We start from the raw sequence: 20425 nt of genomic DNA on the forward strand, positions 1-20425 counted from the left end.
AGATCGCGAGCGACAACAGAAGAAGCAATTATCCGGAACAATTTACCATCCCGGCCGTGTAGTCTGGTTCCACGGTGAAAAAGTGTCGCTGCTCGCGAATACTCGCATCGCGCGTGGCGACTGGCGAACAACCCCAGCTAACGGCGGCCGGGGATGGAAATTGCTAAGCCGTTGCCAGGCGTAACGCTCAAGTACGGCGGTCGATGTTCTGCGGCGGCAAGTTTGCGACGTGACGCATCATTTACGGTGTTGCCTCTAATTTCAGATTGTATTTCAGCCAGGTTAATTCCCCGTGCCTGGGTGCGTGGCCGTTTGGCCCGACAACCACGGAGAATCTGGCGTGTCTACGTGTGATTCTCGCACCGATCCAACGCCGGCGTTAACGTCGTTACCCCCAAGAAACTTGCAAATGCAATTTATATGGATTGTGCGTATCGCACGATCCATGCTGCTGGATTAACTCCTGCGTTTACACGCAAACACTGCAAGCGAAGTAGCCTGACAGGCGCAGTTAATCGCATCTGTGTTTGAACAGACCAATAATATCGTGCTCGTCATTTTGCCGGTTACACCGGGCGATTGTATTACAAGGAAATCTCAGGAGAAGAATTTGATAGGTACGTTTTTCTTGATTTTTTCATTTCCATGTGACTTTTTGACTGAAGAGGTGGATTTTAATATGACGTAAATGGAAATGAAAGATGGGGAAAGATAGACGTAATATGCAAAATAATATAAAATGTCCGATATGGTATTTAGTATTTAATGGGCGAAACAAATTTTTGCTTGACTTCTTTAACTGTATTTACAAAGTTGTACAGATTATTTCGCTCGGAATTCATTGTATTTGTAACGTTTGTTGAATCTGTTATCGATACAATGGCATTGGGACTTCTACACACATCATCGATTAAATCCAAATGGTTCTAGACCGAAAGCGCCTTCGGCGAGACGTTAAACCAGAGTTCTGTCGTCTGGAGAGAAGGTCGAAGGATCACGCAAATAATTGGTAGGTATCTCGTGACCTACTTGTTGTCTGAGGTTCTACGTAAATTGAGCCTGACTGAGCATTAATTGATCGCTGGAAGGCTGATTGCTTCGGGAGATCGTCCAACTGTTTCCACTCGATGATTATGGTCCGACTGTTCGAGTATTAACTGATAAACGGACTGCTTATTTTGACTGAAACGCATCGTCGACGTGATTTCCTTGTATAATCAGTCTATCTGTGTTAATCAGTGTATGTAAGTTAAGGAAAACCAATCCATTTTGATTCGTTTAACAGGTTCTGATAAAGCTTTCCAATCCCACTAAGATACCATAGTCTGGTAGATGAACTACAGACTACTTATGGTCAAGAATCTTGCTTAAGTTAACTACAAAGTAAAGTTAGAGGTGAATGGCAAGAAAGTGGATACAGAAATTGTACATCAGACAGGCCATTCTTTAAACTTCGGCAAGAGCAGAGAGTAGGGGCAATGGTAGATAGCACTCCCAATTGTATCTTTGCTTTTCAATTCTCTTCCATTTCCTTTTCTTCCTTTGCATTTTTTCTTTCTTCTCTCTGTTTCTTCGTTTTTCCTCTTCTTTTCCTCCTCTGTCCACTCATTTCCCTTCTTTGTTTTATTCTCATTCTATTTCGTCTCCTTTCTTCTTTCCCCTACTTGCCCTATCCTTTTCTTCCGTCAATTTAAAATAAATGCACAAGCCTTCGCGGTATGAGATAAAATGCTTTAGACCCGCGTAATTTCGTTATTATCCGGGCTTCAATCTTAATTTGAACGTTATAAGTTGTAGCGAAGTTACCGATATCCAAACCATGCGGAAGTTATAGTTGCCGAAGTGGTCTACCCAGTTCCGAAGTTCTGCTGTGTAGCAGTAACCGCAACCCGTGGCTCCAGAAACTGAATATAATTAATGGAAAAATTACCAGGGATGATTTGTAGGTCGAAGTTCCGTATCGCAGTATTATATTCTCATTCCGTATAGCAATTTTACATAGATAACAGCGTGTCTCAGCTTGTCAGAGTCTACCTCAAAGTTTACCATCTAAAGTCTTCCAAGTATTAATTATAAAAACACCATTATTATTATTATTATTATTATTATATTAATAACGATATTACTCTTTCAATTTTTATATCTTCTTCTGATAAAATTCGTCACAAATTACAGTTTGGCACAGGTCTCCGTAGGGAAGAAAATTTCTTGTAAATGGAAAATAAGAAGATAAAGGCATGTTTGGAGAACAGGTCCCGTCTAGAGTCTTTTGTCGCCTCGTTCCACTGTTCGAAACGCTTATCTTTCGATAATCTAGCCGGTGGGACGAGTCTTGAAAGAGAACACCGGCGGGTGTTAAATATTCAAGTCTCATATGCAGTATCTCTTCGCAGTCGGATGTTTCATGATACCGGATTCGCGAATCGATACCGTGCTCTGTTTACGAGCCACCTACGCTGCTCGACTGTTATGCCCTGGGCCTTTTTAAACCAAATAGCTTCCAGTAAAATAGTTTTCCCGTTTAAAATGTACAGTGCCAGCCGGAAACGTTTCCAACACTTCTGCGTGCGCGTCAGCGTCGATGATCAGCGAATCGTCAAATAACTTTCAAATTCTCGACCGTTATCAAAACGAAACGAAATTTCGCCGAGTCTTCGAGCTAAATTACTCCAGCGATAAATTGAAATTTCTAGAGTATTCGAACTGTAGAAACTGTAGAAGTAAAGAGGTAAAACAATTTACCTCTATCTAAACATTACACAAAGATACGCGTTCAATTTATTCGAGACGACTTCGTTAACGTGTACTGAATCATGCATCCACTCTTGATCGGCGTGCGATCGAAAAATTGAAAAAAGTCGGCTAAAATTCGCCGGTCGTTTCCTATGGTCGAATTAAAGCTCAATGGCCGGAGTTTCGGCGGGACGAAATCGATTCGGCGCCTCGTGGCGTACTTTTATTCCGCGTAATTCACGGACTTTGACCGTTCGACGACGGTAATGGAGCAACCGATCTCGGCCCGGGGCGATAGCGCATTGTAATCGATAGCGTGCTGGTCCATTCTTTCCATTCCTTCATTACCGAGGAATCCACAAAGGATCCGACGCGTCATTAACATCGAAACAAGACGAGTCTCATGAATAAATTCCACGAGAACGAGCCCCGTCTTTTTCCTCGTGAGCGCGACGCGCTCGCTTGTTAAACGCCTTTGTTAAGGGACTGTCACTTTTCGCAGGCCTGAATACCTTTTGCCTCGCGGCTAGCAAAAACTTCTCTTTTCTACATTCTAAATATCAATTCTCCTTTCTCTGTACGAGTCTTTCTCCCCTCTGAAAATTTCCGCCAGCTTCCGAACCACGAACCTCGATAAGAAAGCTCCAATCTCCTTTCAAAAGCGAAATCCACGAATTTCATAATGAATAGCGTTTAGCGAAAGCGCCGACGGTGTCTAAGCGGCGATTTCTCGCTAACAATACAAGCAATCGCTAGCAGCGCTCGCGGTAATTGCATCTGTTATTCGTAGACACGGCGGCGCCCGAGTGAAAACAGGGGAGGAGATTTCAGGAAAAACGAAAGGAGGGGTCAGGAAGTCTCGTGCAACGTTTTTGCGGCAAGGTGTCGCCCTTTTGTCGTGTCTGCCCCGCCTTTCCACGCCGGAACTCGTTCTTGATGTGCTTATGAATTTTTTAACCGAAATATTTTTCTATTCTCCGTATTTTTCGCGTAATCATGCATTCGATAAAGATTAGAGCTTCTTCGAGTCGTTTGTCGTTCCAAGCACGATGTCTTCAGCACTTTCTTCGTGTTTGATATTTTTTCCCTAAATCTTCAATGTGCAATTTCTTGCAGAAAAGTAATCTTTGGTTAATTATTTTTGGAAAAAATAGACATTGAATCGTTGGATATACCTTGGAAAATTGGTTTAGAGTTATCTATGCGAAACATCGAACCGTTTCTTGTCCAAAAATTCTTGTCGATAATACCTCTTAAATATTTTCTCCGTTTGATATTTATTCCTTGAACCTCTGATTGCAAATTTCTTTTTAATTGGTCTTTAATTGGTACATAGCTGAGAAAATGGTGAATCGTTGAATACATCTTGGAGAATTGATCAAGAGCTATTTAAGTGAAAGATTGTACCATGTGAAATATAGTCGTGCGAACAGTGAAGGTAAGATCAAGTAGATTGGATTAGCACAAGTGCATCACGTTCATTAAGTGAATTGAGTGCGTTGATTGCATTGAGAGAGTTGAAACATTGAATGTGTTGCATGTGAATCTTTCTGTTTCGTCTCAGAAACAAATTTTTCTTTCCATGGGGTGCCACATATGATATTTTCTAACAATATCGAATAATCTGTGCATTTATATACTTACGATGCAATGAAAATCGTACAATTCTAATGATACGACGAAGGAATAGAGAACGAAATAAGGAAAAAGCAGAAATATCATTACATATCCTCATGACGATACATTTTCTCAGACGCTTGAAATTCGATTCGAGCGCTGTGATGTCGTCTACCATTCGCATCGCATTATCGCTGTCCTACACGGACACTGTCCGCAAATCCCATAAATATAAGAAATAAATATCTTCGATCATGTGGCGTGAAAATCGAACGCAGGATTATGGCCATAACGAAACGCGTTGTATGCTGTATTTTCACGATTTCGTTGGCGTTCCGTAGTTTTTATGGAGCCACGTCTTCGGATAGATCAATATTATGGGGCTAGGGGGCATTTCCACGAACGCCAGAAAACGCAAAAATTGTTCTACGATCGACGACGGATCGAGGAAAAGCATAGTCATTTTATTAGGAAATCGAACTGAAACGTACACTCTCGCGGGAGAAATGAATTATCCAATCCCATTGTCGTTTTGTCGTCTTTTTATCGCAGCATCTTTTCTTCTCAAATCCATTCTTTCGCAGTGATACTTGGTAAAAGATATCAATGGGGGTGGAATTAAAAGCTTGTTACGGAATGATCTTCGAATATCTTGGCTGACAGTCGTGAAAATTTATGTGACTGCAGCGTGGACGAATCGGAAGGACGATAAATCACAGGGACGACAAAAGAAATTACACCATTTTACGTAAATGAATGGACGGAAAGAGAGGAGATTCAACGTCGAATGTAACGGGTAGACGAGCTTTGACGAATTTCATGAGAATATGTGCTTCGTCGAGCCACAATTTACCGTTAACACCGGTTCGGGCATTTCCCACGCGTTCGTTCAATTTATCAGATCGGCCACGAATGTGTTCAATTCATTTATTAAATTCTTCGTGAGTGGCGTTCGACGCGTCGGCACGAGAACATCGTTCCACGAACGTAAATTTCACCTGGTAATTTCATTAACCCTTGTAAAATTAACGTCCATCCGCCTAGACGCGTCTGTCTCATCGTTGAGTTTTATCGCTCGTAATTTTTCCAAAAAATTGGAGGAATTTATGTTATACATTTTTAATAACATCTGGCTATCATCGACAATGAAGAAACGACGAACGTCGACAATTATCTCTCGATTCTCAGACACTGCACTTTTGGACCTCGGGCGCATTTTCGACTATTGTAATTGGGATCCCTCGGGCGCCTTAATACTTTCAAGACGTTGAAGGCTTCCGTGACATTCCGGGAATTCGTGTAATTTCCATTTTTCGAGCAACTGTCGAAATAATCCGCTGTATCCGCCGATCGATCCAAGATATCACGAGACTCTATCCGCACGATTCCTTTGTCAACCAAACATTCCCTCTTCCCTCAGCTACAGAACATAAAACAAGAAGCCGGTAGAAAACCGCCCTTAATTGTCTATACTGAAATAAAACTGTTATAAACGTTAAAAGACCTTTAATCCCTTTTCTCGAGTATTTCTCCGTGTTTTCGCAAAACATAGCTGCCTCTATGTTCACATAAACGTTCTCAAACGTTCTCTACGCCTTTGCAGAGGCTTTGAATTTTCCTCACAAAGCAGCATCGGAGAAAAGAAAACGAAGGGCTGATCGTGAGAAGAACGAAGTCGAAGGTGAAAGAAATTAAACGGTCTGGCCTGGCGGCTTCGAATGGCCATAGAAGAAATTGTCGGAGGCGGAGGACCGTCTAGGGCAAAAGGACGAATCGAGGGACTTGAATTCTAATTATAAAAGCGGCGATGATAACATTATGCCTGGCGGATTCCCGATAGCGTCGCGTGGTACGGATTAACGACGCTATGGAAACGGTGTGGCGGGCGAACAGCCAGAGAGACGGTTAATTAAAAATAATATTCTCCGTCTGGTGCGTGCGTGTTCATTGGCCGCCACATAATCGTGGCAGCTGCCGCTTAGTGTCGTGTCACGAACCCATCTAAAGTCGACCGAAGTAACTACAGATCGCGTGGAAGAGTACAATTTATCTTGAAAAAAGACTTCAATAGCTGAAGGTCCTTAAACTTGTAAAATAAGCCTGATTAAGCGTGGTTAAACAAAACTACCGGCGATGAAATATCTTTGTTTTCAAACGTTTTAGAGTTAAACAAGGCTCATTTTGGAGGGCTCCGGTGATTTACAGGTACTTCTGATTTCAGCTAACTTCCGAAATCTTCAAGCGGCAGCTAATAGAACTTTGGTAGCGCAACTCGAACAGACAAAGTTCCGAGACTCTTCGAGGAATTCCAGGACGAGTTTCGTACAATTAGAAGACGAGAGGATTGCGAGACGGCGAATAAATTCGCAAACCTTTCGTCTCGGTTTCGCATATCGTCTGCATTCCCTTTGGTAATCCGTTTGCCTCTCGACGCAACGAAATGGCTCGTTAATTTACTGAAACAGCATCGACCCGTGTTCTTTCGTTCTAAATTAAAACGAGCATCGGTTGCGATACGCCAGCCAGAAATTAGCTTACAGCTGTATCTAATACCTTTCGAGCGATGAAAAATTGAAATATTTTCTCGTTTTTCTACAACATCCGATACTGTCAGTTTATTTCGAACCGTAGGAAAACTCGCAAACTCGTTTTTTCCCGTTCCAACCTTTCTCGCCCGCAGCTTTCTCCTTTCTCCTTCTTCAATTGGTTTCTCGCACTGTGTTTGTACTCCCTAGGCCATAGAGCGGCGTCGTACCTCGAGCCTCGGATTAATGAGCGGCGCGAAATTAACGATGCGGTCCTCGAACAACGATCCCTCACCGATCTACTTCCGTCTGAGTCGCTCCGAACCCCAGGAATACGCTGAATAATTAATTTGCTCGCTAGTGAATAAAATTCAGAATCCAGGAAACGTAACCTGGATATTTTTTGAATAATAAATCAACATTCTGTGCGATATGCTATTATTTATATACATTTATGCGAATTTTCCACAAGACAAGATTTTTGAAGATTCGAGTAGTGTTCAGTTCATAAGAATATGAATCTAGTCACGTATTTCGACTTTGACAAACAAACGTTTTGTAATTTTGTAATTAATTAAGCTGTAACTTTATTTTTTACCACGATACGATTTCATGATTTGAAAAAATACTAGTAACACACCACTATAATTCTCAGGTTCCACCAACCTATTGTCACTTCTTACAAATCTCCGTAATTCCAATGAAAACTTGGATTTATTCTTATCGTAGCGACTGCTAGGTACAAACGTCCAAGGACGAAGGAGAATTTCTTTCAAAAATCAGACGGTCGTTCGGTGGCAAATGGATCGGAATAAGGGTCGACTGGAAGACAAAGTATACGACTGTTTGATCAGCAATACGTAAGAGTTTCGAGCTAAGCGGAATCGTCCGTTTGCCAGGGTGGTTAGCAACAGAAACGCCGTAAAACTGCAAGGTGATCGCCACTATTTGGCGTACGCTCTCGACGATAAATATTTCCCGATTGTTCTAGCGGAGCGTGGAAAAGGCCGCTGCATCTTGTTTACGGCGAACTTCCTCTAATTTATACGGAAACTTCGCCGCGCCACTTTTAAAGCGTCGTCCATTATGATTGCCCGGCAACTTTCACGAAGCAGCTACTAATTTATGCGGCCGGCTATACGTGCCGCATGCTTCCGTTGCGGCGTTTAACGCTAGTATTGCTTCGGATTCAACCACGTACACGTTCCAATCCCGCGGAAAGTTTAATCTACTTGCTCCCGCGATTTGTACACGATGATGCAAATGTAATGGAACACCAAGTTTTCGTGATCGAGGCTAGAGATAACGGGACGAGAAATATAGTTAGAAAGATTCCATAAACGTTCTACGTGCGAGTATACTGTCCCGTAAAGTTTTGCGGCGGGTTACTTTCGGATCGTTCTATATATTCTCCGTTGGAAGTCAAAGATTGTTTCCAGCGCGAGCAGGCAAAATTTCGTCCCCCGCCATCACGAAGAAATTCGGCAATCTCCATTCTCTCTTTCCTCCGTAAGCTTCACAGAGAACGTATGCAGATCGTGAGAGCGTGTCAATCCATCTGTCTGCCGTCGCATTACGATTCAACAATCGCAACGGTGAATTTTAATAAAATTCTCTAGTCCCGAGTTAACCTACCTGTTCTCGGTTCGCGCTTCCCTCTGATTTAATAAAACTTTCCGTTTCTTCTTACACCGTTATCCGATCGAATTTTAATCCGCCCACGCTTTGAAATCTCATCGCAGACTCCTCGTATTAGCATTCTACTGTCTACTCGGAACGAAATGAAACTCTGTCAACTATAAACACCGGTCACCGTACCACGGCTAGAAAGTAAAATGAGGATTAAACTTGGAGTAATTCGAACCATATATACGTAGTTCGAATATCTCGTGCCTATTCACGAGTCAGTTCCGAAGCTCGTAGATCGATCAGAGGACTCCTTCGCTCTGTATACTGAAACACAACACAGCCTGTTTCGAGCCGAGCCAGAAGGTTGCCGGATTCACTGGGATAAACAACGAGGTGGCACCGATTAAAACCATGGGGAATCGATTAAACTGTCCACGGGAGGATAAACGTTCGTCGGAATTGCATCGGCGCGAGGAACGCACACGGTGCGCGCAACTCCAATACCCTGGCGAGACTTAAAACGGGTTAGGCGTGGATGCGCGCACCCGAATCGATATTCAGTCATTCTTTTATACGTATCCGGTCGCCGCTACACGCGTTTCCTCTGCCTCCTTCTATCGATGTTTCTCCTTGGTCGGCGTCCCCTTTCCTCGCTACGCTTCCTCAGAGCAAGAAGAAGCGGCCCTTCCTATCTCCCGAGCGATATTTCTTTTCAAAGTGCTGAGCTGCTCCGGCTCTTTGTACTACGCCATACTTTAACCCGTCCACGGGGATTCTTTATCCTTCCAGCCGTCTCCCAATCCACCCTTTTCTCCATCCTGACTCGGCCATTCCATCTCCATTGCGTCTCCAAGTCGGAACGAACCGGAACACGAAGAAGAAGAACAAGCGACTGTGAAACGAATTCGACCCCTTCGAAGCTCTGTCCTCCGGATGAAGTCGAATTCCGTTTCTAATAAACGCCAACGGCTCTCGTGTCGCCTAGGCACGCTCGTTTCATCCACCTAATCGGCCGGCTCTTGCTCTTCCGCTCGGCCAGATCGATCGACAAGGAAATAGTAAAACGAGAAAAATGTAGAGCGTTGCGTTTCGAACAGAGAAATCCATTTTCCGGCTCGCCAATTTTGTGCCCTTTTTTTTTATATTTTTAGTTTTAACTATTACTATTTTTAACATACGTACGATAACTCGTTGACGTGTAAAATCTGAAAATATCAGTTTTGACTCTGTCAATCGAGCTCCTGATCATACGCAAAAGTCAATGAACGTGTAAAACGTGTACACAATGTGCATAAACTTAACACATCAGCGCACAACTTTTAAAATGACGCTTAAGACTAGAGTCTTTAGATTCCACTCGACAAAAGCTGTAGTGCGTTGTAAAAGAAAGTCACAAGTTCGGTATGACGCAAAACGAAGATCACATCGTAGGATGAAAAGGATTTGCAGGTGATTTGCGTATGGAATATGGAGTAGAACGAAGATACCTATCTGAATGGATTAATTAGTCAAACTACGTAGGAGATCTGTACCGGCCCAGTATATACGTGATCTCTATCCATGTTAATTTCAGGGGATTATCCCTTTTCTTGTAGCATTGTATAATACCATGTAACGAACAGGGAAATGACTTGAATAGAAGAAAGTACCTTGACGAACTGTCTGTTCAAAGACAAAATGGATGAACGAAATGGATCTCTTTTTAATAGTAACGAGCATGAGAATCCTAATAGATAATTTTATTTTTCGTGAAAGATCCCTGTACCATTTCGATTGCGTTCATTATAGGTAAACGCATTAGATCTGGAGCTATCAGTCTGTTATAGACCTCGTATTCCAAGGAATCCGCTAAGTTCATAGCCAATTAGACCACCATCGCTCACGATTACAGGGGAATTTCTGTGTATCGCGAGCGATATCGATCTCCGGGTCTTACCGCAAGGGGATTACCGTGAGTGGAAACCCGAGGGAGTTACATTATTATCCAAAACTCCACTAGTCTTGTGAGAACGAACACAGTTTTCTCGCGCTTGACCTGCGTAACGCTGAACTCCTAGCAGGAAACCATAATTAAGTTTTTAACTGCAGCCATTCTATCTCCGTCATATTTACAATATTTCGTGTCAATATTTATAAGAAATAATTGGTATAATTCAATTCGATACTCTATACGCGAGATTGTTTATTCATTTAGCAATTACTAATAATACACGCTATTTGTATTTCCTCCTATTTGTTCGTCATATATTACCGCGAATCGTTTATTAATCGAAATGAAACGTTTCTTCAAAATAACATCAGTTTGAAACAGGAGGTGGCATCGCCCATCCGTCTGACAGACATCGGTTGTTCGTCACGAATTGAAAAACTGGTAAATATAACAAAAACGTACCGTCAGCTATTCGCGTATGTATTTTCCACCACCCATTCGTGTTTTACGACTCGCTATTACGTCCCTGTTACAGCGTTCCGTTTTATGCACGCAAGGCCAGGCAATTTCCGTGTGATTTGCCCACGAAAGAAAACGCCCTCAACCGCTTAGTCTCCTTGGCCAAGGCCTCGTAAACTCGAAAAGGCAGCGGAGATAATCGGGAAGATTTGGATCGAGAGATCCCTGGCCGACCGCAAAAATTTTCGATCACTCGGAATATTCTGGACGGTCGCCCCGAATCAATGTACCACATGAAGATATATAGCCCGAATCCATTACGACATCCTTTAAACTTCTGAGGATTTATCGCGGCAGCTCGATAGTTGTAGAATCGTTCTCCACTACCATCGAGTAATCGGTATTCGCTGGCAGAAACCTGGCAATCAGCTTGAATCCTCTCGTGCCCGACTGGCGCTGATTTTTCGGACAGAATGCACTCGGCTATAACATGCAGCTGCGTGCAGCGTATATCGGCATTTGATCGATTGCGGTTGTCGCGTCGTTGCCCGCGAATCAATCAGGTTTGCCTTGGTGGTCGCAGTCCTCTAGTTTGCGGAAAGCGGTGGATCATACAGGAACGTGTAAGAATTTATGCATAGGACGTTGTAACGGAAGATCGTGCGTTTTAAAGCAAACTTGTTGGTACATTGTTCCTTTGCAATTACATTTCGTTACAGTGGCGAAATATTAAAATATTTAGCTCAGCTTAGGGACCTAATACTAAATGTTATCATTATGGAAATGTTTGTATAACACCTTATCGATGTAAAAATGCTACACTTTATGTAAAGTCTATATGAATAAATCGTAAAGCATGATAGAACTAAAGAAGAACGATGAAATATTCCCCTGTGACTGGAAAATCTAATTACACGGCGTCTCCATCAATCGATTTTTTTCCCTTTTCGTTTACAATAGTGACGAAAAAAGTATACAAGATCCTCGATTAAACTTTCTTTGAACACACAGAAAATCACCCTCGAAATATCTGATGTTCCGGACAATCGCGCCGTATCATGTTTCTCATCTCAGTCGGAAGAGGGATGGAAGGTGGATCGTCAAACGTATCCAGAAAGATGGTCGAAAGAGGGTCCGAAGTAACTCTCGAATCAGGCGAACTTTAAATCGTCGAAGCGGCGATTGTGCTTCCTGTCCTGCCCCCTCTTCCCCTATCCAAGCGGCCACCACCCTTAAGTTACTGCACGTGCGACGAGGAGCAGTAAATTCACGAGAGCTATCGCGACCAAAACTATTCCACGTAAGGAAGCTAGAGAGTAGCGCTTCTGGTTAAGCGAAGGGACTGTTCGATGGAACGCTCGTTTGTTCCAAGATCAGCGATTTCCGGAAACGAGACCGAAAAGAGGTTACATATGTGGGCAATACCCGCGGAATCCGTAGGACCGGTCGTTTCCACCCTCGCCTCGACCGTCCGGGAGGACTTTCGTTGATCGACCGCTCCCACTTTCCGCCGGAATATCTGGCATTTGTTTCCGTCCAATTCCCCCATCGCCGCCACTGCCGGAACTCACGCTCCCGGCTTGACGAACGTATTCAATATTCAGCCCTGGAGAATTGTCGCAAGGGCTGTTTGAAGAGGGCTCACTTTTCCGGGACGCGCGCCACGCGCCACGGATCGGCCTGTTTGTCGGGGGAAACGACCACCGAATCTTGAATCGCTCGATGAAAGTTTGCGCAAGTTTTCCTGGTATCCTACAGGAAACGAAAATAGTTAATTAGAAGGACATTGAACAAGGGTAGGGAATGCTTGAATGGAAATTGAGCAGCAGCGTATGAATTCCATCACTGGCCTAAGAAATTTCGAATAAGCGCGTATATCGTGTTTAGGCAGCCCACAAACAATTCTGATTAATTCCATAAATAAATAAATTGAAATGCCGAAAAATATGATCGTCTATTAATTTATTTTAGTATTTCGGGTTACGTAAGATATTCTCCCGTAATAAATAAACTTGTGAAATAATATTTAACGAGCCAATTTCAACGTGACATTACAAAATGATACAAAGTACTAGTGTAACAATTAATGTCTAATAAAGTTACCGAAAAATTAGAAACTGGAGGGAATTCTTATTTTTGAATCGGAAAGAGAGGAAGGGCGCGCTAGATTCCGTCCCTGGGCTCTATCGACACTGGAATATTCAAATCACGTTTGCACTCGTCCTGGTTTCGCTCATCGAGGTATTCCAAGCCAGTGTTGCGTGGCCTGGCAGAAGAAGCACGGAGAACGCGACTCGGCTAATTCGAGAAACGAAATCCCCCCCACGCCTGGGCCATCTCGTTCGACAGCTGTCTATCGAAATTCAAAAAGATGCTTTGATCGCTGCGATTCAAATACTGCGATATTGATATAAACGCAGCTGATACGCGGAAATTCCTGATTCTATGAGAAATCGGATTGTCCAAGATTAAAATGAACCTGAATCAAATAAAACAGTTGAGGAAAGGACAAGAGGAAGTTAATTAGTTTTATATACACAGACGTGATAATAATCGCTTCGCTGGAATTATAAAAGAGCGACATAGATTTTTTTTCGTCTAAGTGCTAAAACAACCGTTTAATGTTCCTCGCCGCAACTATCAGTTTACGTTGCTTGATCTTGCCCCCCCCCCCTATATTACGAAGTAGAAGACAATTTCATGACATGTTTGCATAGAAAGTTTTCAGTAGTCTAATAGGTCCTTGAATTATTGAGAATTTTAAAATCAATGTTCCAATGAGGAAGTTAAATACTACGATATTTTACATGTTCAGCCTCGCAATAATGATTGGCTGCCTCATTTGCATTAATTGTATAGTTATTAATACTAGCAATGTATATACTTTCCGTGTAACTTTCTATTTTAATGAATTTTCCCCGTAAATGATAAATAATCTGTTTTCAACATCAAGGGAACCTGGTTTAGCCCTATTTATCATAGATTATGATTAAAAGAAAAATGGAAAGAAACTCAGATACATATTTCATGGATTCCTTTGCACGTGGTGCTTAATGGGGCTTTGAAAACTCCTCAAGTGTCCCCACTCTTTATAGGCCGTTCTACACTTTATCTTGTCTATTAATTCTTTATCTAGAGATATTTTTATCCTCTTATTTTTATGCTTGGCTTTGTATCCAATACTCAGACAAGTCTGTTGATCTTTCGCTCTAGTAATATCCGGAGCACGTGTAAACAGTCGTCGTTAGAAACTTTGAATCGAATTCCAGACCTTACTTTACCTTATGACCTGAGTGATAGCAGCGACTTCAAAGCTTCAAAATTTCACTCGCTCGCAATTATGCCCGAACTCCAAGCTTGTTACGCAGCGTTTGGGAAACCCACAGACAAATGACACGAGCAGTCCTTCTTGATCAAATTCGGACAACCCGACTAAATGACCCAGTAGAAAACTTTGTTCGAAAATAACCCCTCGGGTCGTGTGGATCTTTCGACTATAACTCAAACTAAGATTCGAAATCAAAGGAGTACGATATCACGACGTCGCTAAACCCGAGGATCAGAGAGAAGTGGTACAGCAACATCGTTAATCTCTGTTTGCTCGAGTATCGTTCCAGTGAATCGAGAGATCTCCAAAGGCGTTCTCCTAACTATCATAATCTTGACGGCAATTCAGGTCAAGTAGCAGCCGTTGTCGATTCAAGATCTATTCCAATCGAGCCTACTATTCCATACGAATGACTCGAACCAACGGTTACGAGAATCGTTCGAATACACAGCCGGCTTCGATAGATGGTTCGCGCAGATACGAAAAGTTTCGTTAGAAGAAGCAGCTCGCTATTCCGAGGCAACGACGAAAAACTGTACGACGGAGAAAAGGATCTGTGGCGTTCGAGGAATTCGAAACGATCTCCGTTAGAACGGGGGGATCGCGAGAAAAGCGAAATTGGGAGGTGGTAATCTTAGCCGAGGCGCGGTTCGAATTCACTTAAACCTCGAGTTTCCGAGATTCTTCGGGAGTCACTTGCCGAGAAAGATCTCTCTGGCGAAGTGAAAACGTTTGAAAGGGGATAGGCGGACGCGAGAACGCGGAAATTGGAAGCTTCTTCCCGGGGCCGACTGAACTTAGCCTTTGCCCTTCTACCACCAGGGAACAAGGTAAACCGGTTAAAAGCCGATGCACCGGTGAGCAATATCCGCGAGAAGTCGATCTCTCTGATCGTGAGTAGCTGCTCTCAGGAATCGGACGATCTTTGAAGTTTCGATTCGGCCAGGAAAGCGTGGCGGGTAAGTAGAAAACCTGGACGAAGCGAGTAAATGAAACAGCCCAGGTCAGGTCAGAATTGATGTGATACTTCTCGAAATTAGATCGGACTGTGAGGTTTCTTTTCAGTTATCGTTCGGTTACACCATTTAATTAATTTTCGACAAAAAATAATATCACTCTTTGAAATCGCGTGGTTTTCTCGATAACCTATTGATAGAATAACTTCTTTTGATGCTATATCGGAATATACACCGGCTCGAATGAATCGTCCGAACGAAGTTTCCGTCCTTTTAAGCAGCGTATAAACAGAATTTATCACGGTAGGATGATTGGACAGGTAGCCGATATTCCGTATTGCAAGATTTGTAGGCGGATTGTTGGTCGACGAGGCTTCATGTTTACACAGTTCTATTTGTACAATTTATTTTCTGAAGAATATGAATTGTAATTTAATCCGGTGGCACGAATGCGCCAAGCAGCGTACCAGTTATCGTTACTTGAATTAAATACGGCCGCGCGTCTGGCGTTGTCCGATCGATTTGACATGCCAGTTTAACTACCGTTTCCAAGTGTTCGATAAATACGCCGCTGTTTAATTATTAATTACTGATTTTAAATCAAAACCTCTGACTACATTTAAATGCTCTCTGCATAAATGAGAAATGCGTTATAACGTATGCCATAGAACGGTTAACGAATAACGTTTGCAAATCCAAAGGAAATGAGAAAATAATTTCACCGAGTGAAATTTTCAATTTTCTTTATCGTTCCCTCCCTCTTCCTCTTCTTTATCATTCTCTTCGTTCCTTCCGTTTATACATTCTCCATTAAAAAAGTATTTTCTTCCCAACGTTATCTATTCTACAGTCTACGTACATCCGTTGAATTTGAATTTGTTCTAACAAAGACATTAACTCTAGCAATATTTGCGGTATTAATTTTATTTGAATACGTATTTAAAAAATAACACGATATCTCAACGATATTCAAAAAAGTAAGTAAAAGAATACAAAATACGATTTCCTCTTGAAGATACACTAATATGTTTAATAAATTCACAGTCATCTTGCATAAGTTCTACGAGAAAGTGCATTTTTGCTTTCTCCCAATAAATTGGATATATAAAATCTAGGAAATGTACATAGGCCTTTGTGATTGATTGTACACGTCCCTCCTTTTCCCTCGACTTTATCCCAAAACACATCTCGTCCGATTCACCACATAAAACCCCACATAACGTTCCCTTAAAGACACTTCATCGAGCCGATCCCCATAAAAAATCTCGAAGGGGATCTCGTTGACAAATGCCTGTCATCGGATACATGAGCTATTACGCGTTGAGTCGAACGCATGAGCGGAAGATCCAACCTCGGCGAACCCTGGTCGGATGATTTTCTATTTACCATCGAACGTTGCACAGTGTAACTCTCGGTTATTTTGGAGGTGGTCGATTAAGGCAGAATATCACTTGGGATTCAGGGAACGTTTTCAATTTAAACATTAATCTTCGTACGATTGGCTGGCGAGTGATGCTCGAGAATCCCCCGAAGCTACCGCCGTTTCTTAAGCGTCTCTCGATCGACTCCGAAGCTTGTCCCTTCCACGTGAATACATCTTTGATCGTCCCACCAATTCCTCCGTTCGTGGCTGAATATCGTGTTGATACTGGCTGATATAACACGCAAGAATAGTGAAGGAAGAATTTTCGAAGGAAATTCTATTTCATGATCCAATCAAGATATCATTCGACGTGTTTAATTTAAGCCATTAAGAGCCGAAGTTTGCAATTCTTTTAGTCAATTTCCATTACTAAACTTTATCGAATTTATATATTGCACTTCAACTATATTGCGCTAAAAGGAATTTGAACAATTTGATTCGAAGAACGAACTATCTTGTATTATTATTACGTCAAAATATTTCTTTCAAATTACAGAAATTCTTTTTGTGGCTCTGATTCCTGTTTGGAGTTTCTGTAATCTATGGAGGCAAGAGAAATACAAGAAGATGGCGTGGTGCAAACCCCTTTCCAAATATTGGAGATACATCAAATGATTTTTTGTGAAGCAGAGTTTTCGAGAGGAACATAAACGACGAGCAACTCGTGGCGGGCATATATTTAAACAGCTGAAAGCGTTTCCAAATTTCTCGCTCGCGCCAGTACCAATTTGAGGCTTTTTCTCAGCATCATGCCGATTCGAAATCCAACGTTTGAAGTTTCGAAACAATTCGGTTCGTTCCGTTTTCACAGTTGTGTGCCTCGTCGGAACCGCTCGAACAATACCGCGCCATAAAACAATACTTTTATCTCATATTTGCTTTGTGCGGTCGCAATCAACGCCGCGAATGAGGTTGAACGACGAGGGAAAAGAAAAAAACAAGAAAACACGGAGAACGAGATGAGGAAAAGAAAAAATAAGAGAAATATACGGCAACCCAAACGAAGTGGAGTTGAATCGAACGCGACGAAGACGTGTTCGTCGCGTCGTCGTGAAAAACGAGACGGTTTTTATTTAGAATGGTCGAGACAGCGGTACCAAGTTGCCCGTTTGCGAGAACTCTGCTCGGCCGAACGCGTTTTAACTTCCGCTTTTTTACAGATTCATGACCTCCCCGAATGTTTCTGCCGTTTTATCACGGTTGTACGGTAAAACGCGCCGCAGAATCTGAATTCCAGAGGACCAGGCCAGAAAGCATCATTTTTTCCCATAGCCACAGCTCGACGCGAGACCAGCTGTTTTAACAGCTGCTTCAAAATTCTGTTTGCAGCTTCGTTTTGTATTTTCGACTGAACTAAAGGAAGCTAGATTTTCCGATTGTTAAGCTGTGTGCATTTTATTTTATATACAAGGGGGCAAACTTATAATCTCTTTAGTACATAGAATGCTTAGAATCGTAAGAACATTCCAAACCATTATCTCGAGGATTTTGCAACTTGAAATATCGCGTAGTTTATGTACTTAATTATAACTATTTTAACTTATTCTAATTTCGTCTAATCTCTTGTGAGAAGAACGCAATTTACTTCATCTCCTAACAGGCCGCTCCTTTTCTATTCCAATATTCTGCAAGGACTTCTTTCAATACAATTTTTTAATGTATCAATGACAAATTTTCTAAATCGCAGAGATAATTCTAAAATTCTTCTAATCCCTCTCTATAATTCACGATATATTTACTTCGTTAATTTTTATCACTTATTCTATTTATCTATTAAAGCACATCTACATTGATCAGTCCAAGTTAGATCTCTATGTATCAATTGTTGCAATAACATAAGGAAAACTTAGAATTTTTTAAATTCACCAATAAATTGCAATCGGTGAATAGGACGTAGAAAACGAAAAGACGAAAAATTAAACGCTGTTAACAAACATCGGTTACAATTAGAGTCCCTTACGTCAACAGTAAATTACGATCTCACAAGAAAATACACACGCTTGGTCGCACTTTTTGACGGGAATAGCACGAGTTGCTCGTAAAAAATTACATGTTACCCTTCGTGGCAAGTTTTCACCGTTACTAATGCAGCCGATGATGTTGAAACGGGGTCGTCGGAACAGAGAATGCTATAAGAGAACGAGGTTGGCGGTGTGGCCCACTCGTGGCAAGTAAAAACGCGGCCTTTACGCAAGAGAGCGTCGTCACGCGGCTTTTATGGGATTACAAGCGCGACGTAGTAGTACGCCCCACGGTGGAACAAGAACTTCTCTCCGACAAAGTAATACTCCAAGGCAGACAGGAATTCGCGATGTTATTACCGGTACCGGAAATGGAAGTAACGTGTCCGTGCTAATAGGCGTCCGCTGACATGAACGATCACCCACGACTCGCCTGTCTTCCATCAGATGTTCCAAGTACACGACGAGTTATGATCCGGTTCGTACCAGTGCATCGATCATCGTTTTCCTGCAGCTCGCTTTGATCAGAGCAGAAATTCAGTCTAGGTCCTGCATGAAACTTACAAGAACCTAAAAGGATGACAAAATTTGTATACCGGTTCTTGAAATTGAATATCGAGAACAATATAATAGGAAAAGGGAAGCGCCGAAGAAGTTTCCCAGATCTTCGCTATAATTTACTAACTAATGATTGGTGAATTTATAAGTTACATTTTTTCTCCTTTAAATGATCAAAGTCTTTTCTGAGTTTCTGATTTGCGGGGTAAAGTCTTCTGACGTATACATGTATTATCCGTTATCTAAGCGAAAAGTTTACTGTCGAACCATCAGTGACCAACACTGCACTTAACGCGTGAGAATTTTCCTTCCCAGCGAGTTCTAATTGAAAGTTCGAAACAATTTGAACCCGCATAAACTTACAAATTGACAAGTTTAGCTTATAAACCACCGATAAGTTTGGAGTTTAAGGAGGCAATAAGTTAAATGCTGATGCGGTATCTGACAAGTTTACATCTTAAAGTGCCGTCCAGTTAGTTTACCTAGCTATCAGTTCGTAGTAAATTTAAATCGCATTTAAATTACTTCAAGTGATTAAGAACTTTCGTTTCTCTTCGATCTGGACCCTGTTTCCATCAAGTTTGCCTGCCGCGCCGCATTAGGAAATTCGTGAAACAGAGTTTCTCTGGTCTTTTTGCAGAGTCAGGAAACTGAATGTTCGTTATAACGCAAGAAGCATAATTTCCGGGCAATATAGAGGCAAGTGCCGGTGCGGGATCTCTTTTTCACGATATGCACGCCGAGTTTTCGACACGGTGCTAACCCCTAACCACTCAGCGCGTTAAATGGCCTACCCGTGTTCCGCCGAGGTTCGTGCGGTCGAAACACAAAAAGCGCGGGAAACCATTCGCAGTTGCAGCTGCATAAAAACGGGAACCGCTTATTTCGCGGTTTGGGAAGCGGTCTGTATTTTGTAATTTCCTTCGTTGCAATTCCACTACGAAATAACGGTAACAGTAACGAGAACACGAATACGTTCCGTGCACTTCTAATTGTAAACGGCGGTCCTTTATTGATATTAATGATAAAAGTACGTGTTACATGTATACTGTATTCAATTATACAGATTACCTAAAAAAACAATTGCAAATGAGATATTGCGTTAATCTTAAATAGATTAAACCAGTAAACAGAATAATTCGCGGTTTATTATACGATCCATCCATTTTCCATTTCTTTTCCATATTCCAGAAGATTTCCCGACATCTTCAGGTACATGATTGCACCTGTCATCCGCTTACAGGTCCCAGACATGATCCATGTACCAGATGCGACGGAATGAGCCTCGGATCCGCGGTCTACGCAG

The 20425-nt window shown here is 42.1% G+C and overlaps 1 protein-coding gene across 2 annotated transcripts in view; it reads left to right on the forward strand.

Annotated features, from left to right (window-relative positions):
• LOC100740070 (chaoptin-like) overlaps positions 1–20425 on the forward strand; it is an 89051-nt gene that overhangs the window by 58044 nt on the left and 10582 nt on the right. The gene's annotated exons all lie outside the window — the stretch shown is intronic.

The sequence above is a fragment of the Bombus impatiens genome, unplaced genomic scaffold, assembly GCF_000188095.3.
Source record: "Bombus impatiens unplaced genomic scaffold, BIMP_2.2 scf_1002, whole genome shotgun sequence".
NCBI classification, from domain to species: Eukaryota; Metazoa; Arthropoda; class Insecta; order Hymenoptera; family Apidae; genus Bombus; species Bombus impatiens.